Here is a 24854-nt window from a genome sequence, read left to right on the forward strand (position 1 = left end):
ATTCGTCGGCAACGAAAATCAAAGGAGTTACGATTTTTTGAAAACTCTGTTTTTGACAGTATCTCTGGCAATTTTACTGAAATGATGCTGACAAGTACGTTAATTCTGTCAACGATGCCTGCCCGCTGCGCACTGCTTGCTCTTTTAGAAAAAAAAATTAACTCGAGCTTGCAAAAGTCGAATCCCAGATCACGTGATGCCCCTGATCCTTAACCCTCCAAGTGTTGTTCGACAGAATTTTGTCGGTTATTTTCCATTTTTAACGCAATAATGCCCGAAAGGCATCAATATAATACAATAATATACTTTCCCCCCAGTTTATATGCACCTGTGATAATAATACTTGGCTATAAATGCCCAACCCATGAAAAAAAGTCCATTTTTCATGGTCACGGTATTGTAAATAAATACCGTGCTCTTAAAACAGGGATTACCTTTTGCCACCTGAAAGTCAATATAAGCTTGTCATTAAATAATGCAGCTTCTATTTATTTGCATTGCTTTGCAAAATCTAAAGAATTTTACTTGTCTACTTGTGCAGAGAAAATGTACAAGAAAATGTTAACATACACCTACACACCGTAAAATCTACATTTGTGCCCTTAAAACGCATCCATATTTTTAAGTAGAAGTATAAGTCCCTCTCACCAGTTCATCAGATTTTTTTCTTTATATGTGCTCTGTAAACACGATACTTTTGATATCGGAATTTGGTTTGAAATTCTGCTATCTTTATGTCAAAATAAAAATAGTAAACGTCAGTCCATTGGAAATTGCTCTCCCGGCCACGTGTTGTCCAATGTAGGGCGAACGTAAAGCCTTCCACTCTAACTCAGTTTAGCGAGACTCAGTTTTATTTTGTAATAGTCTACCATGCTTACATATATTAAAAAAATTAAAATAAAATATATTAACATGCACATGCTTCACGAAGTATCTTGATTATTTATGTCATGAAAACTTCATCTGCCATTGTAAATAGGTCGAATGGAGTAGGGGGCAGAATCTTCTTTCAACATTATGTTTTGATTTGGCAAAGTGTAAGTAGTTGAAGTCAATCCTGCTCAGCAGCATTGGTGAATCTATTAAATATGTATGGATAGACAGATACAAGCTAGAGAAGAGTGTTTTTATGCTAAAAGTCTGTGGGCTTCAGAATTCAAGGATGGTACCTAAGTCTCACTTTGGGATATGTCTGCAGGAGATCAGTCAAGGAGGTTCTTATACAGATTGGAGTATTTGTTCGTCGAGCGAAAGAAAGTGCATTACATATTATAATACGCGTCAGTAACACGCTTCCATATCCGTTATCAAATGTGTTAAAGTATATTAATCTATGAATATACTTGTTGTTTAATACATGTTGATTTACCCAAGTCACTCGTTAGATGGGTCGAAGGACTACTTGACCCTGCTCCAAGGGTAGATATTGAAACATATTTGATGAAGAAGGAACCGCATCGTATGACTGCAAATCTGAGAACTAAAATGCTTACCACCATAATCAGATTCCGAGATGCCTACTTCAATTGGGTTGATCAAGTTCAATAATTAATTTGTCAATTTTTTATTACTATACTTTATGTCTATTTACACTTACAAACAAAATATAAGGTAAGACTTGTGTCTTTGAACGATGGAGGGGTCGCTCGACAGATAATAATTTAATCCGCGTAAAAAAAATAAAAAAAGTTCCATCCAGTGTTGAAAATACTGTATATTTAACTTAAAACAATTGTCAAGAGCGTATGTTAGTTCACTTATTAGAATTTTCCCACAACTTATTTTACTTAATCATGAATTGTCCTGTTCTAGAAGAATCACGTACGTAAATACATAAATAATGCCATTACTCATCAACAATTATGTTACTTTATAAAAGACCTCAGAGCCAAAAGGCCATGAAGTGATAGTATATGACAATAATTTGGCATCAATTAGAAAAGTCGGCTTTATACTGAATTACACATCAGCCAATGAAGAAGTCTCGTCGGTAGTTTGGTATGATGGATGTATATATGACTTATATGAAAAGGAGGAAGGAAGATTTTCTTATTAGACTTTGCAGATGTTGCGCCACCTTGCTAACGTTATGGGAGGGCATGACAAGTAGTTCTCTGCTATAATTGCCAGGGTATCAGGAGTAGAATGGTGGAATGTCTTTGATAACTCGTCATAAAAATTTGATATAAAACATCTTGACGATCACTATTGTTTTATGGAACTGTGTACAATTCAACCGTTCCATTTTATATGAATTTTGATATATGAAGAAATGCCGGGTCCGTAGCATATCATTTTGTCTAGCCATGTTTGTTTAAAATGTTTAATCTCAGCCTACAACCTCCTGTGTAAATCAAAGAATGCACGTGAAATTTCGTATACATATTATTACATTGAAACAGTTATCAATAGTATCACCAGTTATTAATAAAAACTATTTGAGTTTATGATTTGAATTATCTCCTATCTTGACTTTCTTGTTCAACTCCTTTATAATTCGGAATCTCCACCACAGATCTGAAGATTGTTAAACCTCTCTCCGTTCTAAACAAATATATATTGAATCTTGATAGGTTCAGACTTAAATATCTATTGCTCAAATTTTATAAATATTTGAGAAAATATCCTCCTGCATAGTGTACAATCTAATGTGTATGTATTACAGTACACTAATTTAGTTATTCCTGTAACTTACTGTAATTTTTTCTTTCATCCAATACCAATAAATGTAAACCAATAATGTTAATCTCTATTTGGGTTTCATTATAATCTCTCCACAGTTTCCGTTGTGACTATTTGTTTTTCGAAAAGCTTTTGTGTGTTTAAGTCGAAATGAGCACAATTTCTTTCTTTTTGAGGTAAATAAGGCTTTTGACGTTGTTGACCACGGAATTTCAGGATGTCTTAAGATGGTATATCTGAGATATAGTTTCTTGGAAAATTTTGAGTTTCAAAAGAACTTTTGGTCCCGGATAGTCTGGGGTCTCAGACCACGAGAGGATAGTTTTCGGCGAGATAGTGTCTTTACACTCTCATCATTATTAGTTTATAATTGTATTGATTTTTTAAATAACAACAATATGTATGAAATTCCAGGTCATAGTTAGGACAATAGAAAGTAAAATCTAAACATCTATAAAAATTCTTTACTTTGGACCTAAATAATTTGACTCTCTTAAAATAAAAAAAAAAACAGCTTCAAGTTTACCTACTTTTATTTTCGATCAAATTTGGACGTTATCGGTAGGTTGGATAGGTATTTACAGTTTTAGAGATTATTTCAATATAAGCTTAACATTTATTTGCTAATAACGCGTTTATTATTATTATTATTTATTTTTGTTTATTCATAATAATAATAATAATATTGTTTATTGCAGGAAACAATTAACAGTTTACTTCTATATGAAGATCAGCTATAAAAATACGTTTTTATAGACGTCTTATTTGTTACATGTCTTACTCTTAGTTTTTTGGTACAATTTTCTATCACAGTTAGACAATTTTGGTAAAACCCTACCAAGAAATTGTAACAGTAGTAACAGCCAGAGAAATACAAATTTTAAATTAGTGCAATCGGCAAACTAGAGGTGTTGAACTTTTAATTTTGCATTGCTACTAACACTGTCGGTTCGTATTATTAAACGAAGGTCACTAATATACAACTACCGTTAACAACAATAGAGATAAGAGCAGTGTTTACTATTACAAACTAGCCGTTCAAAGTGATCATCGGTAGGCGTTCATTGCCATTTATTAGTTGCCGTGCCGCTGTCTCTCTCGCTCGAAGCGCGGGAAGTGTGAAAAGGGGTTGACTTGTATTGCACTTCTTAATTCCTACGGGTGTCACATGAAATCTCATTCAAAAACATACTGGGCGTAAGTTTTGGTGTTGCATCATCTGTTAGCTGCAATAGATAAAATATCAAATAAGCAAAAACAAAACTGAGCTATGGACATGGTTCGACTACGAAAATAATTTCAGTCTCACACTAGTTAAAATATACCTCGAATATTTTTACCAATGGGGTGGGGGTTATAATCCCCACACTGGATAAGTATATGGTCATTTATAAATCTCTCAGTGTCCTACAAATATCGCATCTCTGCATTTCTTTGTATCGTTTGCCGTATGATAATGTTACAAAGATAGTCTAATGAAGCTGATATGAAAATTTGCTGTAAGAAATTGAAGTACTCATATTATGAATTGTGTATAGTACTGACTGTTCTTATTTTCTTCACCACATAATCTGAGTAGTTGTACAGTATGCTTTAGCCACCAGTGCTTTAGGACAGTAGAGTTAATTCTGATCATTGCCGCCAGATAACACTACGTCTTTAGCTGCTAGTTGGCGTTCATCAACCAATCACTTCTTGTGTATACGAAATATTATTTTTAGAGGGTTATTTTAAATTTTTAGGGAAATAATGTTGAATATTATTCCAGCAAATAAGACATACTATATTATTAATGGATATGCATCATCCTGTATTGGTGTTCTTTTATAACACATACGGTATGCACACACAATACACTCTCACACAAAAACAAATGCCCAATATATGAACCATACATCGAGCGAATCCGAACCATAATCAAGTGTCTAAATATAAAACAGCCTGCATACAAAAGGCTAGACGTGGTGAAGCTATAACCAGTTGCTAGTGATTCAAGCTGTGAGAAGAAAAGGATGGCGAATAGAAGAACATGTTTGTGATCTTCTAACCAGTTCCAGCTATATTCACTGTTTTAGCCTGACTTAGCTACTTGTTTGATGTGGGTCAGTCCTCGAAAAGTACCTCCTGCACACTGCGTCAATCAAGCCATACATAGACAGAGGTAGTACTCGGCGTGCCTGGACGTGGAAGTACACGTTATGTCGGTAATTGGCCAGAGTTTCTGCTAGGAGGTCTCGTCTGTCGTGAGCGGAATATGCGGCTAATTGGACACCTTCAAATAGACACGGCCTGTAGAAAGTGGAGTCCCCAGGTGTCCACACTGGGGCCGCCAATTTTTCTCTCACCTAGTTTGTTTTTTGGGGGGTATAGAGAAAGTCTACCACTGCATGTGATGCACTTTCCACCGTACGGGTTACATGCACGAAGTATAGAGTAACGTGGGGTGAACATCCTAGCAGCCGCCGGAAGGATGGAATTTGAGGTCGACCCTTGCCATACTGGTGGTGCACGAAAACCTCCACGTCCATATCGCAAATATTTCACGAATTAAAGAAGAAGGAATAAAGGATGTGAAATGCGATTAAAAGAATTGGAGTATCTATCGTATGGTCCCAATGTTGCGTAAAGTGCATAAATCTTAAGAAGGATTTAAGAAACAGACATTTCAATTAATAAAAAAGGTTTGCATACTGGAGATATACATTCTTGATACTGCAAGTATTATACCAATAATAGATACTGCAGTTGTTTTTTGATTGGGCACTGAACTGTTGAAGTTAAAAAGTAGTTCGAAAAGTGTATTAGTTCATGGAAAAACTATGTGAAGAATTAAAGAGATTTCAATTTTTATGAGTTTTGTAAATAATTAGGATATATTTTTCCTCAACCACGCTAATACTTCCTAGCCATATTATCATAATAGCCTCAATTTTCTTTATATAGCCTAAACACTTTTAATTAAAATGAAATTGTAGCAAAACACGTTAAGTGCTGCCACTCTGGCTGCAACTTCTCCCCCAAAACAGGTGTGTCTATTATCTTGATAGCCTATATGCAAACTTCTTATTTACTTCTACTACAAGGTAGGAATACACCCCACTACGCTATCCGTAATAAACTTCGCTTTAAGCTACATGTTTCCTACACATAACGTAGCTATGTCGAGAAGGGTTGATTCAATGCAAATGTTGAGTTTCGTTTAATTTCACATTCCGCTTTGTGCAGTCTCTGAAGTCTAGCACTGGCACACACTTGACTCCTGGAATCCGAAATTCACGTCCGTCTGAAGATATACAACATTTGACGACAAAGACGTTCAACATTATAAGTCTTTTGTAGTTTGTTCTGAACGTCATCGTCGACAACTTGTCTATTCAGACGGACGTGGACTCCAGGTTACAGAAGTCAAGGCTGTAGCCTACAAGCGGAAGGTGATATTGAGCTAAACGCAAACTACGCATTGTGCTTAATTTGTTTACAAATCTATTTATTATGGGATTTTGTCGTTGCTATCGTGGTTCTCCTTAAGACCACTGTAAAAATGTTCGCTAACGCTCAGTCAAATCTCATGAAGTGACATGCAGGCATTATCATCGAACTCGTTATTGCTTACATAGGAATGTAGCTTCGTGTACAATTTTAAGCCTACAGGTTAGTTGAGATATAGTGTGGACAGATAGGGAAATATACAGACAGAAATAACATTTTTCAAATCCTCGAGGGAATACTTTCGCTGACGTTCAGCCCGAAAACAGCTCAGAAACGATAGTCTTGAGTTCGTTTGATTCAATTATCTAAACACACTAGTTAATAAGTAACATAGAAACAAACAATAATATCTAACAACATCTAAACTCAATTATAATGTACTTTTTCAATTACCGAAATTATATTCCCGGAATGAAAAACTCATATATTTTCATACGATGACGCATTTATGTACTCTTACACTAAATTTGACCGTTTTTCGAATACACAAAACTAAAATGGTTTCCACATATTATAGAAATAACTATCCTTAGATGAATAAATTTAATTGAACGTTGCACATTTTTGGAATGTAATATTTTGTATTTTATTTTATTAAACAGGTAAAATAAATTTGACAGTTTATTTTGTATATTACTAATGTAATAACTATGTCGATTCAAAGTTCGTAAAACAATAAAGAACGGAGATGATTTGCTAAAATACTCGCAACTTTTAGATGTCTTTAGCAGTCAAAGTAATCCTGCTTTAAGTTAATTAACAGATGCCACTAACAGATATACTAATTGAAAACCGTTTAACCGACAATTGCTATATCGGAGTCCCGTAATTGCTATATAATATTGAGTCCCGAATGTGGAGAAAGCTGCCCCGACATTGGTTTACATTCCTTGGGCCATAAATAAAGAAGTTATTCGCACATAATTTACAAAGGCCTGTAATGATTAAATTCCAATCGGCAATGACTAATGATAGGGTAGCGGCCGAAACGAGCGCAGCGAACTATACGACGCTGGTGGCAGTAAGTGGAACCGGTTGCCGCTGCAGCAGCGCTCCTAGCGGTTGAGTGTCATTACTACAACCACATCACATTCCTGCTTCATTAACACCTGGCAGTCTTTGAGGTACAGACGTCCCGGCGGGTAAGTAGTGACAATTTCGACCAGTTTTACAGCTTCACATCTGGTGAGCGTAACAAATCTACTACTCGGACTCTTTCTCTGTTCCAGGAATTTAGTCCTGACCTCAGAACTCCATGAAACATCTACCACCTGTAGCTCAGGGTGGAAGTGTCCCAGCTACGTCAAGAACTTGTCCCTATAATACCAGGTGGAATTGATCAATAGTCCTCGACCAACTCGGAGTATGTGTTCTAGCTGGAGAAGATTGAGTTGTCTCGTTCTTGGGTATTAAAATTGATTCTGACCTACAGTATATTGGAACTCTTGACTTGATCAAGTTTGCGTTCTGCTAGCCAGCGCGCTAAATTGTCTTCGATGTCTGTCTAATTTCTTAAACAAAGAGACGTTAAGAATTGTATATTTCGAACAAATGTACCCTGTTTTTAGCTATGAAGTCACGTTGTGAGGGCGGCTTCTGAATCCTATTTGGCGAGAGTTTTTGCGCATCAAAAAAGAGCGGCCTCAGGCAAAGAGAAAGTTGTAGAGGATATTTACGTCGAGAGGGGATCTTAACTTTGACCCCCCCCCTTTTTGTCAAATCTATTGATTGATTGATTTATTTATTTCCAAAATTTATATAAAGAGTAAATAAAATACATAAAAATATCTTTATAGGAAATTATCCCCACATGGGCATCAGCCTGTGTATGGGGAAACGAGTTCATCAGTCTGCATTGTCAATAACACACACAAAAATCATAAATCAATATAAGGGAATGAATTTACATTAATAAAAACATTTTCATTCACAAATGAAAAAAAGAAGATTTAATCTCTAAAATAAACCATACAAGGCCAGAGCATGGAATACCTGAGTAAACCTAGTTAATAAAAATATAAATTTTGAAAGGAATATAACTTATGTAGGAAATAAAATTTGAAGATTTAAAAAGGCAATGTAAAAAAACTAACATAAAAAAGAGCAATTAGAAATACTTTAATTAAAAATTAACCAATATAAGTAGAGAGTATTTATTTATACTTTTGTTTTCAATAATAAAAGCCCATTTCCTCAATATTTCCATCAGTATAATACAAGAAACAGGAACAGTTATATAATTCCTAAACATAGATTAAAAGTATTCCAAAAATCATTATTATATTTGAGACCAAACAAAATTTAATTTCTTGCCTGACAGCATAAAGAACTGCCCTGACATTCGTCTTTTTAAATCCATGCTGGAATCCTTTCTTTTGAATGGTGAATTTTACAACTTATCTGGATTTTTTAACTCTTGTTCATAGTCTCTCATAATTTTAAGAGTTTTAATAGTAGTTTAAAACATATTTTTTATTATACGTTACGACTGTATTATATGTTCGAAACACTGTAATATGTCTGAACAATAAATTATTCTATTCTATTAGGACATTTTCTCCGTGATAAATCACTACTAAAAGGGTTGTAATTTGCAGTTGAAGTTACACTGGGTACAGCAAAAGACGATGTGTTACTTAAATCTGGCCAAACCTATGGATGTCTAGGAGTGACATATCACTGACCGCAAAATCTCGAGATATTGGGGTGGAAGTGTGGATCGATAGGTCTTGTCTATTGCGGTGGATGAGTACTGGAGTGGGTGGAGCTCTCTAGGGTTAAGGGCTGCTAGTCTGGGCATAAGGGCGTGCCACCATTGCCTGCTTTGACGGGGATACTGGAATAGAGCTAGTTAGCCTTTTCAGAGATAACATGACTGAGGTACTCGTACATCCCGCTATCCCTCCTCCTGGACCTTCGACAGAAGGAGTCCTCTACCCTCAAACGTACTGACCCTGAATATCCTGTCACTCCGGAAGCAAGCGACCTTTTAGGACTAAGTGTAATACGAGATTTCTCAGCCACTTATCCTAAGTGAACGAAAATGGGTAGGCTCGCCTCCTTTAGATTTCCGGTTGCGGTGTTAAGATTCATGGAGGGAGTAGTTTTCATGCAGCCCCTCCCGTTCAAAGGTTAATAGGCCACCTTTTGGTGCTTCCCACACATTAGTGAAGAATGCAGCCTACCAGGCGATGTCTGGAAGGGTAGGGCTGTAAACAGAGCCCAACCCCATATTTAGGCTGATTCTTGAGGCCACTGCATTTATTGGGTCTCATGCGATTTTCGTCATAATTCATAACATATATTTATACTCTAAAATTATTATGTTATCTCTATTCGTTTACTCTTGTTTCTATTTAAAATAAAGGGAATTATATTTGTTGGTTGTACATTCCACTCATAATATTGGTTATTACAATAATCTTCCATTGAAGAATCGGCCTCAGTAGATGAAATTAGGTATCCTTGGTTTGATGGTGTAGCATAATCTGCTTTCCTTAAAACTGTATTTTTTACATTGATAGATTGTTACTAATATATACCAGTTAGGCATTGTTACAAAAAACGCGTGTCGCTGGAAGCAATGTGTATAAAACATGAAACCTACTGTGTTTTTAAGAATTTTAACGACATGATTGGATAAATTGAATATACATAACATGACGGAATGTTGTAATAGTAGACTGGGGTTCTCCTGGTTATATATGACAATGTTCCACACTTAATCCAAATTAAACAAAATCAAAAGTACAAAACTGGCCTTTTTACATTTATATAACGATTATTAAAGTAGGTAGGGTATTAAGGAGATACGATGTAAAAACTTGACTTAACCATTTGGGACTAGTCAAGGCAAGATTTCACTTTGTACGCCTGGAGTCTATGAAAGTCCATGTAGTTGTAGCTCAGTCTACTATACAAGTAGATAACAGAACGTTTCGTATCTGTACGAGTTCATAATACATTAAGATCACAAAAGCTAAAGATTGTGAGAAATTAAAACATAGGTACAAAACTAAAAATCCAATAGAATGCGACAAAACAGAAGAACTTTCATAAATTATATACGGTAATTAAAGGATAATAAGAGAAACCTCAGAAATAATGAAGAAGGAAATCAATTCGAACAAAGAAGACATTATCAAACTATCGGAACGTTAGCAGCCTGTTTATCGTTGCGCTGATTGGTCACATTTGTTGGTGGTTGGTCAAGCTTCAGCAAATCACAATAAAGCTCCTTCCTTTCACTTACATGTGAATGAGTATACTGCTCCTACCAGTTTTGGATGATTATGTGATGATTGACGATGGCTCTACATAGCGGGGCCGAAGCACCTAAAGATCTTTATGTTGTTAGTAATTTATTAACACAGTATGAAACGGATAATTTAAATCATAGTCAGTAAGAATTCAACGTGTATATAATGCAGGTTATTTTTCAATTAATTAAATTTCCTCATTGCTAATGATACGCGTCTTGTCTTAAGGAGGTGACGAACCCTTTTAACCTTTATTCTGCCCGTCCTCATGGACCACTGGCCTGCGCGAGGATCTTATCAAGTAGAATAAGATAGTATAATGTAGGTGTTTAGGTACAGTAAGTATTTTTCTAGGCATATCGAAAATCTAATTGGCTGAACTTTAGCGAAACCTGTCACTCGTGGAGCTGAAAAAATTTCATTTTTGTCTGTCTGTTCACAGGATATCTCGAAAACGAACTGGTATGAAACCCAATGTTACGACTGAAAATCTGAGTGTATCATGTGGCAAGATATGTCAAGAAAGATTTAGACTTTAAAGTTTCCACTAAACTTGATTCCTCACAGAATGCGTTGTTTATGCGGCGTTTACGTGTCAACTTCTGTTTTGTATTATTGTCTGTTTGTCTATGAAATGAGCTATAGATTTCAGCGATGCCTGTTACAACACGTGGTGGGGCGTACTTCTACCTTGTCATATTAATTTTTTACTCGTTGTATAAGGTGAAGCTCATTTTCCACTCATCGGCCACATAAAGGTCAAATATAAAGATAAAACAATCCATTTCCATATAATGAATTCAGAAGAGTTTGATTTGGATGTATGACAGAACACTTGGAAGATTTCAGAAGAGAAATTTTGTTGTTTTTACCAGAGTTTTTGAGCTTATAATTTGGTATATAACTTGACGCAAAGTGTACTCTATATATGGTGAGAAGGGGGGAAGGGGGAGAGAGAGAGAGAGAGAGAGAGAGAGAGAGAGAGAGAGAGAGAGAGAGAGAGAGAGAGAGAGAGAGAGAGAGAGAGAGAGAGAGTAGTACACCCGCGATAAATATTTCCTGGATCGAAATAACAGGATCCAAGAAACGTTACACCAGGCAGCGGTTTGATACCCAATGATAACATGTTGAGGATTTAGGTTTGACGAAATTGTCTTATTTTATCCAGTTTTATGGTTATACACACAGTCCAACAGCATTTCCCAAAATTTAGGGTTGACAGGCAAAGGTTTAATTGGGATCATTAACAATACCGATTCTTCAACTCTCACTGCTGTCGGGGATCCAAGCAACCTTGACACACTAAACTGTCCTGTCACCTGGTTAACCCTTCAGACAACTGCAGTGCGGGCCGGATCAGCGCACTTTCACCGCAAGAGTTGATTGATGCAGTGCGACAATTAGCGCGAAAGTTGACTGACAGTCCGACAAACAGACTGATGGGGAGAAATGGAAATAATGAAGGAAACCACTAATAAATAAATGGTTCCATATCGGGCCACAAGCTTTTTCCGCCGAAGGACTTTCGAGTGCGTGATTGCTGCTTTCGTTGTGGTCGTAAAGGTCGCTGCTGCGTCGTAAATGTTCTTCGTCGTATTGTCGTACAGGTTACACACTGAGTGGGCAATTTAAAAATTCTAACTGTTGTATTCTCTTCATACGCACATAGCTTTCCCTCTAAATGTGGCTCTTATTCCCCCTAAGACTACCAGACCATTTTGACACCCTCTTATTTTTACCACTGTTATTGATTTCTTTAAATTCAAGCAGTTCTGGAATTATACTAAGCAACCGTATTCAACCAAATCATACTAATTAATTTCGTTATCATAATAAACAAGGTAGGAGTACACCTAGGAGTACTTAACAGGATTTGCTGAGGCTGTGCATGCAAATTTCAATTATAAACCTCATTTCATTCTCGAGATGTCCTGCGGGCAAATATGAAGGCCGAAACCAAATTCCACGGATTGACATGCATCATCCAACTCTCAACTCATTCTTGTCAATGTAGAAACGAAGTTTCATAGACATTTGCCATCCTGGTTACCCATAAGACCAATGTAAAGCTATTCGCCAATGCTAAGCCCAATCTCATGGGGTGGCATCTATCATCATCGAACTAGATTTTGGCCAAAATCGAAATGAAACTCCATTCAAATTTTCAAGTCTATAGGCCATTTCGTTCTGACTGGCATGCAATTTTTTCCGCCCTTCGAGATTGGCTTCGTTAACACTCAATAAACGAGAATAGGTATACATTTCTGCAAGATTTTATTGAACCTTTCGTAATGAATTGAACATCATAGTAAAGTATCCTTGAAGAAAACCCGTTCACACGGCGAAAACAAACAATGACGCAGCGTCCGCAGTCTTCAGTGTACTTTGCTGATTGGTTTACCTCCGGAGTCGGCGCCTAGACCTTCGCGTCTCCAAAACCTGTTTAGCATAATTGACTTTGCTTGGGAGGAAATAGAAACGCACAATATGACGCGCCTAATTGACTGGGAGGACGACTCAAGCAAATTAGTAATGCGTAATTACAAATAGTAGTAATAAAAAAGCTTCGATTAGGCAGCTATGGAATAAACTAGAACCTGGCAGCACAACTGCTAGTGTCGAGAGTCAATGTAATGTGCCTGACAGGAAAGACAACTAGAGCAAAGTATTGTTTAATCGTGCTATATGGAGCTTTGTATAGTTACAATGTTACAATACATCTTAAACAGGTGTAATACATCGTCTCATCCTCATCTATAGGTCATACAAATACAGTATAACTGTTTCCATTCGATCACCCTACGTTCGGTAACGTTTTCGTTGAACTGCTGCAAGTAGCATTTAAAATAGAATATAATTAATGTATTTCTTGTCTCTTACATGCGTAAAATATATGGGACATCGTCAAATTGTTCTTGGTCAATATGTTCAAAATGTATTGATGAATTACTAACCATAACTATATTTTTTATTCAAATTCAAAAAGGTTTATTCATTTTTTGTCTACAAAAATACGCTATGCTCAAGTAAACATAATGAAACGTCAAATTAGCAACATTACATCATTTTTAACAAGTCAATCATTTACAAATTCTAAAGCATTACTAAATTAAAATACTTGTGGCTGTGAGTGAAAAAAACTTTTAATGCATTCATTTTTACTCGTTTAAAAATTCGTTTACCGTGTAATAGGTCCGGTCAAGGAGATGGTGTTTTAGGGAAACTTTGAATTTTGAGATGTGGTGGAAGCTTGTAATACAATTTCAGAGCTCAGTAGTAAACTCCAGCTTCATATAAGATTAATCGGTGGACTGGATACTGAAGGTCTCCGTATCTCAGCTGATACTGGTTCATACTGTTTAGTGAATTTTGTTGGATATTCTATGTACACACAGAGTTTCCTAAATATATAGGGGAGGCCAAAGTCATAATTCTAAATAGAACAAAAAGGAGTCTGCAGGACTGTCTGTATTTCAGCAGAAAAATTGTCCGAATAATTCTTTTTTGAATAATGAAAATCTTATTACAGTCCACCGAGTTGCCCCAGAACACCACTCCATATCTCAGGTGCGAGTAGACATAGGCGTAGGAGACAGTCTACCTATAAAGTCTCAGGATTAACAACTTGAGAAATACCCTAAGCAGGGCTTAATTTTGAAGCCACTAGTGATACATGATCCTTCCACTTCAAGATACTGTCCCTCACAACCTCCAAGAACCTCACCGACGATGTGCCTCTTTCGGAACAAAATATTCTAAGTATACAAAACCATGGAAAGTGATACGTTAAATATTGATTTATCCACATACAAACCCAGAAGTTTATTTACCTAAAAGGTACTTCCATAGTACGCCTACTCACAAACAATCGCTGCTGATGAAACATAACTATCGCTCACCATATTGTCTACGCCATTGCAAGTAATACTCTTTCTTTATTCCTCTATTCTTTCACACCTATACATGAAAATTTGCAATTTCATATCAACCCTAAATACCAATCTGTATATAAAAAACAAAATCTTACATAAAAACACAAAGAAGTACGTTTACTGTTAAATGTCCAACAATAAATAGAATATAGAGGAATCTCCCAGGCCTATCCCGATTGGAGGTAAACATCTGAACTAACTTTAACGACTGGCAGAATAATATTCAAATGAAATACATAACCATCCTAAACTAGACCAAAGGTAAAACTTTAAATTAATACATTGAAACCGAAACTCAGTAATATGTGTACATTTAAAGTATACTAACGGTGTCAGTAAACAATGCTATTAAAATAAAATATTACAATGATAACAAAATAATAAAGACATTGATAAATTGAGCTATAAATAAAGATTGGATAAACTCCTCCCCCTTCCCCCGCACATGCAGACCGAACAGCTGATAGATAAGCTCAGGCGGGGCAGGGAGGGGAGGTCGCTGACCTAGATTAATTGAGGAACAACAATACAAACCAATAAAAAACTTGTGTCGTTTGTCTTCAGTGCGTGCTTGTTCTTTGGTTTTTGTGTGTGCGTGTGTGCGTTAAAGTAATTATTGTTGTACTGTATTTATTGTGGTTTATATGGCATGTAATTGTGTTGGTGAGAGTGAATACAAGTGTAATTGGAATACTGTATCAAGGTATGCTACTATTTAAAACTTAACCTAGAAACTAACTTACTCGAATTTGCTAGGATGCAATAACACAGTTTTACACTTACGTTGATAAGTATAGTGTTTCTAAGCACTCGTATGGTTTCACATCTTCTTTGGCTGATGTTACCGTTTGTTACCTCTCATTTGAAACAAGTTTGGCCATAACTGTTTTACAAAGCACTGAGCTAATTTTACAATCATACAGTTTGACTCTACGAAGTTTGACACACGATGGCATGTTTTGTCAACAGTTATCTAAACCACGATCTCGATACCTTCCGTAACAATGGCCATCGCAAGTGCTTCCCGCCAAGCCAAGACAAAGACCGCCAATTTACATCGCTATCGTGGCTCACATCTCCGGTCGTCTTTGATTTACGAGCGGCAGCCTCTTTGATCAGCGGTGAGCAGACGACTCTTGCTTTTTTTCTCAACTTTGCTCCTTGTTTCCGAATTCCTTTCAGGTTAAGTATCTATCAATTAGATTTTTTTTTACTGTTACAAGTGCAATATTTATTAACAGTGGATGGTTGTATGGATAACATGCTTAAGGACATTCTCCATCGTTAAACTATATGTTATAAGATAAAACACTACGTTTCGATAGTTGGAATCTATCCTCTTCCTTTACAGGTTAAGTGTAAGAAAGGGCCATGAGGCCCTAACTTTGCCTGTTTAAATAAACAATTTTTCATTTCATTTCTCTTCTTCCAGTGTTAAGAAAATTCGAGGTACATGCAACATTACGTATTCTTAATCACATTCTTTAGGGATTTTCCAACCCCAGTTTTTGCAAATGTCTGTCTTCAGGGAAGCTTTAAACGATCTTTAATTTTCCCCCATAAGAATAATGTTAAACTTATGTATTGATATGTAGCGCAATATTTATAGTATCGCTATGGGATATATCTCATTTTAAAGATGTAATTAATAAGTATCCAAACGTTTTTACTTCCTGGGCTTTGAAGTGTACACTTTAGTAGTTGTTAAACGATGAAGCACAAACAAGTTTGAATTATTTCTGAATAACTTATAAAAATATCGACAAACTGAAAATTGTTTGGATGCGTAACAATTATATCATTAATGTAAGATATCTCCCATAGTTTTAGGACATAATAAGGTAGTTAAAAGTGCATGAAGACTAATATTTAATTTTGAGTTTAGCTCAAGTTCTCCTTCCGTTTATTGCAGCGTCTGGTATCTGACGCTGTCTTAGACTTGACCCCTGAAATCTGGAGTCATGTTCATCTGAAGAGATCCAAAGAAAGTCGACGACGAAAAATACTACGTTTTTAAAATTTTATTCGTCGCGAATTTTAAGAAAAATCACTGGTTGTATGCCTTTATCGTTTTTGAGCTAAGCTACTACTCCCAATCTACCTTAAGGTGACTGAATGGATATGAATTATTGTAACTTAACTGATGCAACTCAAGTCACATTCCATTCAGAGTAGTAATATTCCATCGGACGTTGAGATGCTTGAGAAGTGAATCAACTCGATTTTCTGCTTAATCAAAATGCCGAACCAATCGCGTAATTCAGTGCTCACACATCGAACCTCGCCTACACTTGCTCAGCGAGAACCAACGAGATGGAAACCAGATATTAATTAGAAACTTGTAGCTGGATTAATTTAGATCATTATGTATAAAAGTTGTACATTCCAACGTAACGATCAATCATAAAAGTGAGTAATTATCAATTTTATTTCAAGATCTTTGCCACGTGTTTTTTTTTATTCCACAACAAATGTTGAAATTTATATTATAATAATTATGCACATAATTATGATGTGACTTACACAGCCTTAATGAAGATACAAAACTAAAGCTATACTTTTACCTGTTCTAAAATATGCTGTCGTTTAAATCTAATTTAACATTTTTGTTCTTAGTAAATACAAACTTTACCTTTTTACACTTAAGATTCGGGTACTCTTTTATTTTTAGCTCACCGTAATTTAAACTTTAAATTTTCACGAAACCTAAACATATTTTTGTATTTGATAACTTTGTACGTTTCGTTTCATACTTGACTTTTTTAATCACTATATTAAAAAATATCTGGCATATCTTTGCATTTTTTGTGGTCTGGTGGGTCTACATTTACATTTTATCGAAATACAAAATCAATTTCATATTGTCTAATAAATTAATTCAAATTCATAACTATACCTACTAAGGTATTACGTAGTTAGGAGTCTCAAAAACAAAAATGCATACCCATGTTTAAGTTTTTCATGCACGTGCTAAATTTATTGGACAACGAATAAAAGCAGTGCTCTAAACAATTAAGTAAGATGCGCTAACACAAACGTACATACATATTTCATTTTGACGTCTAGTCCCCAAAATCAATAGTGTTATTCTATGGATCAAGAAGAACCTATGTGCCAAGTTTCAAGTCTCCAGGGTCTTTTTATCAAGAGTTATCACATGTTCCTTTGACCATTTGAACCCAAAATCAATAGAGTTCTTCCATAAACCAAGAGTAATCTATGTAACAAGTTTCAGTTGCCTAGGATCTTTCTATCAAAAGTTATCATACAGACGAGCAGACATGTTTACGATTCTAAGAAGGCTCTATCGAATCCTTAATAAATCAGTTACTTTTCCACATATAAATAACTAGCAGTTGCCCGCGGCTTCGCACGCAATTTCCCGTTGAAAACAGTACACTATATTCACTTATTCTTTTTATATCACATTTTAAGCATTGCTGAGATAATTGATAGTCGTTCCTTCGTGAGCCTCTTGGGCGCATTGTGAAGGTGGTACATATTCCTGCCTCTATCATTCGTGGTTTTTGCTAGGTATTGATAAGTTATTCAGAACAATAAATGTATATGGATGAATCTCGGTAAACTAATTAGGTTATAAAGAATCAAATTCAGTCTGTTAAAATTACTTTTCTGTCTAAGATATTTCCAGTATTATTTAGGAGTGTGCCTTCAAGAAAATGTATCAAAGAAACCCAATTTCGATCATAAAGTGTCTTCTTTCAGCTCTTTTCATTTAACTTCGATGTAACCAAATTCGATTACCTTATGTGCAAACATTCACGGATTTGTACAATGAGGTTATTTTCATAACAGCGTTTAATAGTATTTTCATTGTATTAGATAGTTTATTGATCATTGGTGTAATCTGAATTTAAAATTAGGCAATGACGTCCTCTATGCAACCTGCATTACACTACTGATCAAGCACTTTACAATAAACATTTTCGGAATTTTAAATGTAAACAAATGTTTCTGCCTCTTCGATGAACTTCAGCTGAAAGTATTAACAGCTGTTAAGTATCCGTTCGCTTTGTATTACGTGTCGTAGCGCAGTCTGTCGGATCAAATATGAAACACTCCAACATCAACAACAATATTTATAACTAAAAGATTAATTAAATCTATGTTTCCCTCTCTAAAAGTATGCCTATGTTATTTCCAGTAACGTGTAGAATCACTGAACAAAATTTCACGATGTTTCGTGCATTGGTTCCAGAGTTATAACGGAACATACAAACAAACATTCGCATTTATATATATATACAGTATATATATATATAGATTTCTCATTATTATTTGTGGTGGTTGATATATAAATAATTAATTGTTAAGGTGTATAATCATTTACATATTAACAAACCAGTGAATATAATTGTGAGAACTTTCTATTCCGTAATGTTTTTAATGTTGTTCACCGACTTTTTTCGTTGAGACGCGACGCAACGAAAGAGCGCGACTAAACGAGCGTACTTATGTCTTTCTGATTACGCCACAGCTCAGAAATGTGTTGTTTTCTAGGTGACGTATTCATTCATGCACTAGTGACGTTTCTATATCACATTATTATCAGGACTGCCCTTTGACTTTTGTCACTGCATCGGGGACAGATTATTCTTTTATTCAGTCAACATGAATGGGCGAAGAGAGATTTTATTCTGTTGTCTAAGTGTTGGGTAAAAGCAGGAGGCAACGCCCTGGTGAATTATGGAAGCCATTAGTAAGCAGGAAGGTGAGCGACCGGGGTACAGAACGCGGCTGTGTACGATATTATTCAATGCTAATGTTGGTAGTACTGCCTGTTCGAGTCAGCACCAGCAACAGCTGTTTGTCTATAGACCTGAAGCTTCCTGATTGCAAAAGTGTACAACGCACGCTTACGGTTGTTCCAACAGTTACTTTGTCGTTATCATTATTTTTAGACTCGTGTCTGGCAAGAAAAGGAAGCCTTCGTTAACACGTTTTAAATACTTGCAGGACTAAACATCCTGACATAACCTATTTTTAATTCTTAGCAAGTACCGCTACTAAAAGTAACCAAACTGACATATGATCGGAAGAGCAAATACCCGTCAAATAACTTTTAAATTTACATTATTAAATTTGTATAAATGACAATAACCTATTTTAATTTAAGTAATAATTCAAACCGGTTAATATCATTGAATCACAAAAAATAAAAATCATTTGTAGAAGGCATTTGACAGGTATTTGGTCTTCCGATCATAGGTTAGTTTGGTTATTTAATACGCATATATGAGATACGGCCAAATACAAAATAATTGAACCGTAAAAAGTAAGGGCTTTGTAGTGTACTGGTAGCACACTCACCTGGCAAGTGAGAGATCCGGGTTCGAGTCCCGACGGAGCAAATACTTTTTGTGATTCAATGTGTATTGAAATTATATACAGGGTGACAATTAAGTCTGGAACCTCTTTTTTAATTTTTGAACCACAATAGAAAGAAATACCAAAGTTCACACGTGCTTACTGGTGATAGTATCGCACACATCTGCCCGATTACCGACCGGATAATCCCTTTGGGGGACGGTCCACAAGGAGTCAGACAAAATTCTTAAATAGCAGCACAGATCAAGTTTGGTATCAAATTAAAGGTCTTACTTATCAGAGTACAATGCCGCAAACCGGACTTCAAAAGGTGGATTCATTCAGTAGTTATACCTATTTAAATTTTAAAACAATTGAACAATGTAAATTATTAAGTATTAGAAGTAAACACCAATTTTTAAGTACCTGTGATCAAAGTAAGAGTTTAAAATGTTCCCCTGCCATCATCTGACAATGTATTAATCAAAGCCAGGAATCAATAATTATTACCAATAACACAACTACTGTTAGAATGTGAAAGTGGCAGATTGAGTCATACACAGCATCCACAGAAACTTAACGTTGGGGGGGGGGGGGTATTATAGGAAATCAAATTATGGGCTCATTATTTATCAATGGTAATTTAAATGGTGACTCGTATCTAGTAATGCTCCAAAATGAGATAATTCCTGCACTACAAGCTGCTCTTGGTCGACAATTTCAAAGAATTTATTTCCAACAAGATGGCGCGCCACCACACTTTGCTCTCCTTGTTAGAGAATACTTGGATACAATATTCCTTCACAGATGGATTGGAAGACGTGGTGCAGTAGAGTGGCCTGCTCGTTCCCCTGATTTATCTCCGCTGGATTGTTTCTTTGGGGATACCTCAAAGATAAAGTTTATCGTACTAAGCCACGAGATTTGGCGCACCTAAGAAATCTCATAGTCCAAGAAGCTCAAGATATTCCTCGTGACTACCTTCAAAATGCAGTGGATGGCTTTTACAACCGCCTAGGACATTGCCAGACGATGGGAGGGGAACATTTTGAATATTTACTTTGATCACAGGTACTTAAAAATTGGTGTTTACTTGTAGTAGGCTACTTAATAATTTCCATTGTTCAATTGTTGTAAAATTCAAATAGCTATAACTACTGAATGAATCCACCTTTTGAAGTCCGGTTTGCAGCATTGTACTCTGCTAAGTAAGACCTTTAATTTGATACCAAACTTGACCTATGCTGCTATTTAAGAATTTTGTCTGACTCCTTGTGGACCGTCCCCTAAAGGGATTATCTGGTCGGTAATTGGGCAGATGTGTGCGTTACTATCACCAGTAAGCACGTGTGAACTTTGGTATTTCTTTCTATTGTGGTTCAAAAATTAAAAAAGAGGTTCCAGACTTAATTGTCACCCTGTATATATATATATATATATATATATATATATATATATATATATATATGGATTTAGCTAAACCTCTGCTATAGTCTAAGATTGAGATGTATTGATGCAATATCAGAACATCCACTTCCGCCATTACCATTTGCAATAAGAGATGTTGAAATTGTCTTTTGATTCTACAACTTGTTGATAACTTAAAATTATTTCTAATTTATTTTTATTGATTAGTTTTGTTTTAAGCCGGAGGGGTTTTAAACAGCATGCGTGATGTTTTCAGGACAATGGATCCAAACCCACTGACAAACTATTTAATGATCTTTAGAAAATGTAACCTATAATCAACGATCACAGCCAAGGGTAAGAAAAATATTAATCGTTTGTTGAAATACGCTTCCTCATTTTCATCGTTTTATATTATTTTCGTGTTTCTTTGAATAATATCCAATATAAACTTTACAACTTGACGCTACACTGGTTGAACTAAAACTAGAAAAGGGTTGCACAACCATATGGGTTAATTCTTTCTTATGACTCCCTGATACACATCTGTGTTTAATTAACCACAGATAAGGTCAGAGAAACATTTAGCTAAGTCAAGAGCGTTATCCGTGAAGTCAAGGTCGATAGTTGTAATGGAACCGTGACTATAGCAGTTAGTCTGTATCTGGAGCGGCCTTGGGTGTCGTAGGACTAAGGCCAAGGTTGGTAGGAGGGGGGGTGTCTGGAGCGCTTTGCTGGAGAATCAGCGACAATGGCTGACAATTTGAAGACTGTTACCACTGTTATAATAAAATTGTTATTTGGTTTTAAATAGAGTTTCAACTTCAATATATTGTCATTTCATGATACTATTCCGATGCGTAATTGGCTGAACGTTAGAGAAGTCAATCATTTAAGAGGCCGGCACAATTTCTCTTTTGTCTGCCAGGATTTTGTAAACATTTCTCTTCTATCCAATCGTAAGTCTGTCTCATCTCAAGACTTGACAATTGCATACTACCTCAGCAAAGTCTGTGTCGTGAAACTTGCATTATTTCGTAAAACAATATCATTTCTGTATGTATGTCTGTCTTCTATCAACACGATATCTTGAGAATGAACTATCATATTGGAATTTTGCATGGAACTTTACTTATATATAAGCAACCATCAGTTCAATGGTAGTGCATGGGTTTTAACTCGGTTTTTTAGCAAATATTTTTACATTCGTCTCATGGGTAACAAGAAAATATAAGGACATAGTATGATCTGTAGATCTTTCCATGAAACTTGAATTCTGTGATGGTGCATGGTCCTCCATGAACGTCATTGTAGGTTTTTGTCTACCAGGGGTACATGAACATTTCTTTTCTGTATAATTTTCTGCCTTTCTTATCTGAATAACTTGAAATTTGCATACTATCTCACGAAACTTGTGTCGTGAGACATGGTGTGGTGTATTTCTACCTTGTTTATTTCGCAAAACATTACTTACACGCTAAATAAATATCATGTTAACGTTCTAAGGTTATTAAACTACTATGGTATCCTGATACTTCAGTCATTCTCGTATCTTTTAATAAATAACTATTTGATTTGATTTAGTTTAAAATATTATTGAGTAGTTCTGAGTTCTGAATACTTTAAAACTTTTTTATATAGCACATCCTAATCATAATAATATTATAAATGCGAAAGAGCCTTTGTTCGTTAATAAATAAAGGCACTTTCGCAGTTATAATATTATTAGGATAACATGTGAGCAATACTGATGATAAAAGTGCTTAAACTCAGGGTAGAATTAGTATCTATTTATATCAAAAAGCTCAGATTTCGCGGGCTTGATCACAGGTTTTCTCAAAACTAGTTCTTCTTCAGAACTAAAGGGGGAGAAATTGAAATATAGCATGAGAATGATTAGAAAGTAACAGATATTTTCAAATATTCTTGGACACAAGAACGTATATTGCATTTATATTGTTGACGTTAGGAGATTGTGAAAGTAAGAAACCCGCTCATACTGTAACCCATTAAGAGGGCAATAAATGGAAGGAGTGTAATTAATGTGGAGTTGGTTTTTATTGAAGGCAATCAAAGTATAGCCATCAAAGTGTGAAGAGCATAGAAACGTCTAATTGTCGAGTGTATTGGTCGTGGCTGAGCGGGAAAGTTGAACTGTTGGACCAGAGAAAGCCGATGGAGTCTTGATGAATTTCAAACTGTCAGTTCCCTCAGCAGGGTCTTAAGGCTGCAATGTGGGTCTTAATCTGTAACTGTTTTAAGACCATAACGGGTAATGCTAGTACGATTTAAAATTAGGGCCTTAGCTTAATAAAAATATCTTGAAGGTATCTTTATGGAAGTCTCATGATAGCCTTTGATTTAAATTGTGGAAGTATCAACAATTTAAGAAAATTTAATTACAAATGCGCTATTGTTTTGTTTTGATATAATATCAATATTTTCAGCGTGTATTCATATTTTAAATTGGTTATTAGGCGTCTTCAAAACCCCTAATTTGTAGTCCCTAAATTCGCCACATTTTAAGATTTGTTGGCAATCACCAATAAAATCTTAGAAGTGTGCCATTACCATGCTTGTTTTTTTATATAATTTCAGTTACTTTCTTTAATTTAAAAATTAAAAACACCGCAAAAGCTTGGAAATAATGCATAACTTCCAATAAGTATATTAACGGTTTAATAAACATACAATAGTTATACCGACAAAGAATTTTCATATACCAATAAGGTAGCTCTATCTCTGGCTGTACTTCATAGAGGAATTGAAGGAACAACAATTATAGTTTTAACTTAGTAAGATATCACAGATTAACCTAGATTAACACGACGTACTAACCAATGATCCAATTTAAAATAATTACAAGTAATGAAGAACCATTCTTATAATACTTAACATTTGGGAAGCATGCAACAGGAGCATAGAAAATACACTTTATTTTAAACCAAAAAGGCAGGCAGACCTGCTATATGTCGATCCAGAGCCGGTTCTGTTGTTGAAAAGGAAGATGGGTTTCTCATCCACAGATGGCCTCGTGGTGCAAACTGCAGTTGTTGACAAGTGCATCTTCAGCCTCTGGCCGTCAGCAAGCCAGGAATGGTGAACCGCTGACCGCTCCACTTCCCACAAGTGTCAGATGACAACGCCGAGAATGCTGTCAGGACGCTCGCAGGTCATCTTATTGTGTTTTCATTCATTATAACTTCTAGACGTATTGTTTGCAGTATTTTTGTGTTATACAGATAACTAATTATAGATAGTTCTTAGTTACCACGGGTTTGCACGCTATTTCGTTTGAGTTGTACCTTTATGAGTACGTCTAGTTAGAGTGAGTTATATTTTCGACGCCAATGTTGAGTTTTGCCTTCTTTTCACGATCAAGAAAATACGTAAAAAGTGCATATTTATTTATGTCCACTGTAATTTGATTTTGTCTTGTTTCAAGATCATGAATTTATGTGTGTGTGTGTGTGTGTGTGTGTGTGTGTGTGTGTGTGTGTGTGTGTTTTATATCATTGATTAAATTTAGATTAAACTTTGAGACAGTAAAATTGTCTTTTAGATCTAATACTTTATATTTTGTTAAAAATGCGCAGCTGAAAGTATTTTAACGATGGCACTACGCGTTTGCTTCTATACAAACCAAAAAACTATTGCAGGAATATTTTAGAACATTTAGAGCTGGATTTGGTATGTTAGTTCGAAAGCACAGTCTAGCGAACTTTCATCTAGCATAGTTCTTGGTGGCCTGGTT

General features: G+C 35.6%; 1 protein-coding gene across 1 annotated transcript in view; it reads left to right on the top strand.

Moving 5' to 3' along the window:
- Positions 1 to 14957: 14957 nt before the first annotated feature.
- The window catches only part of LOC124366437 (dnaJ homolog subfamily B member 6-A), a 196806-nt gene continuing 186909 nt past the window's right edge, over positions 14958 to 24854 (top strand). Inside the window, exon 1 of the mRNA XM_046822992.1 lies at positions 14958 to 15068. The gene's annotated coding sequence lies outside the window, so the exon portion shown is untranslated. The remainder of the gene's footprint in view (positions 15069 to 24854) is intronic.

This window comes from Homalodisca vitripennis, chromosome 7 (genome assembly GCF_021130785.1).
Source record: "Homalodisca vitripennis isolate AUS2020 chromosome 7, UT_GWSS_2.1, whole genome shotgun sequence".
Classification (NCBI taxonomy): domain Eukaryota; kingdom Metazoa; phylum Arthropoda; class Insecta; order Hemiptera; family Cicadellidae; genus Homalodisca; species Homalodisca vitripennis.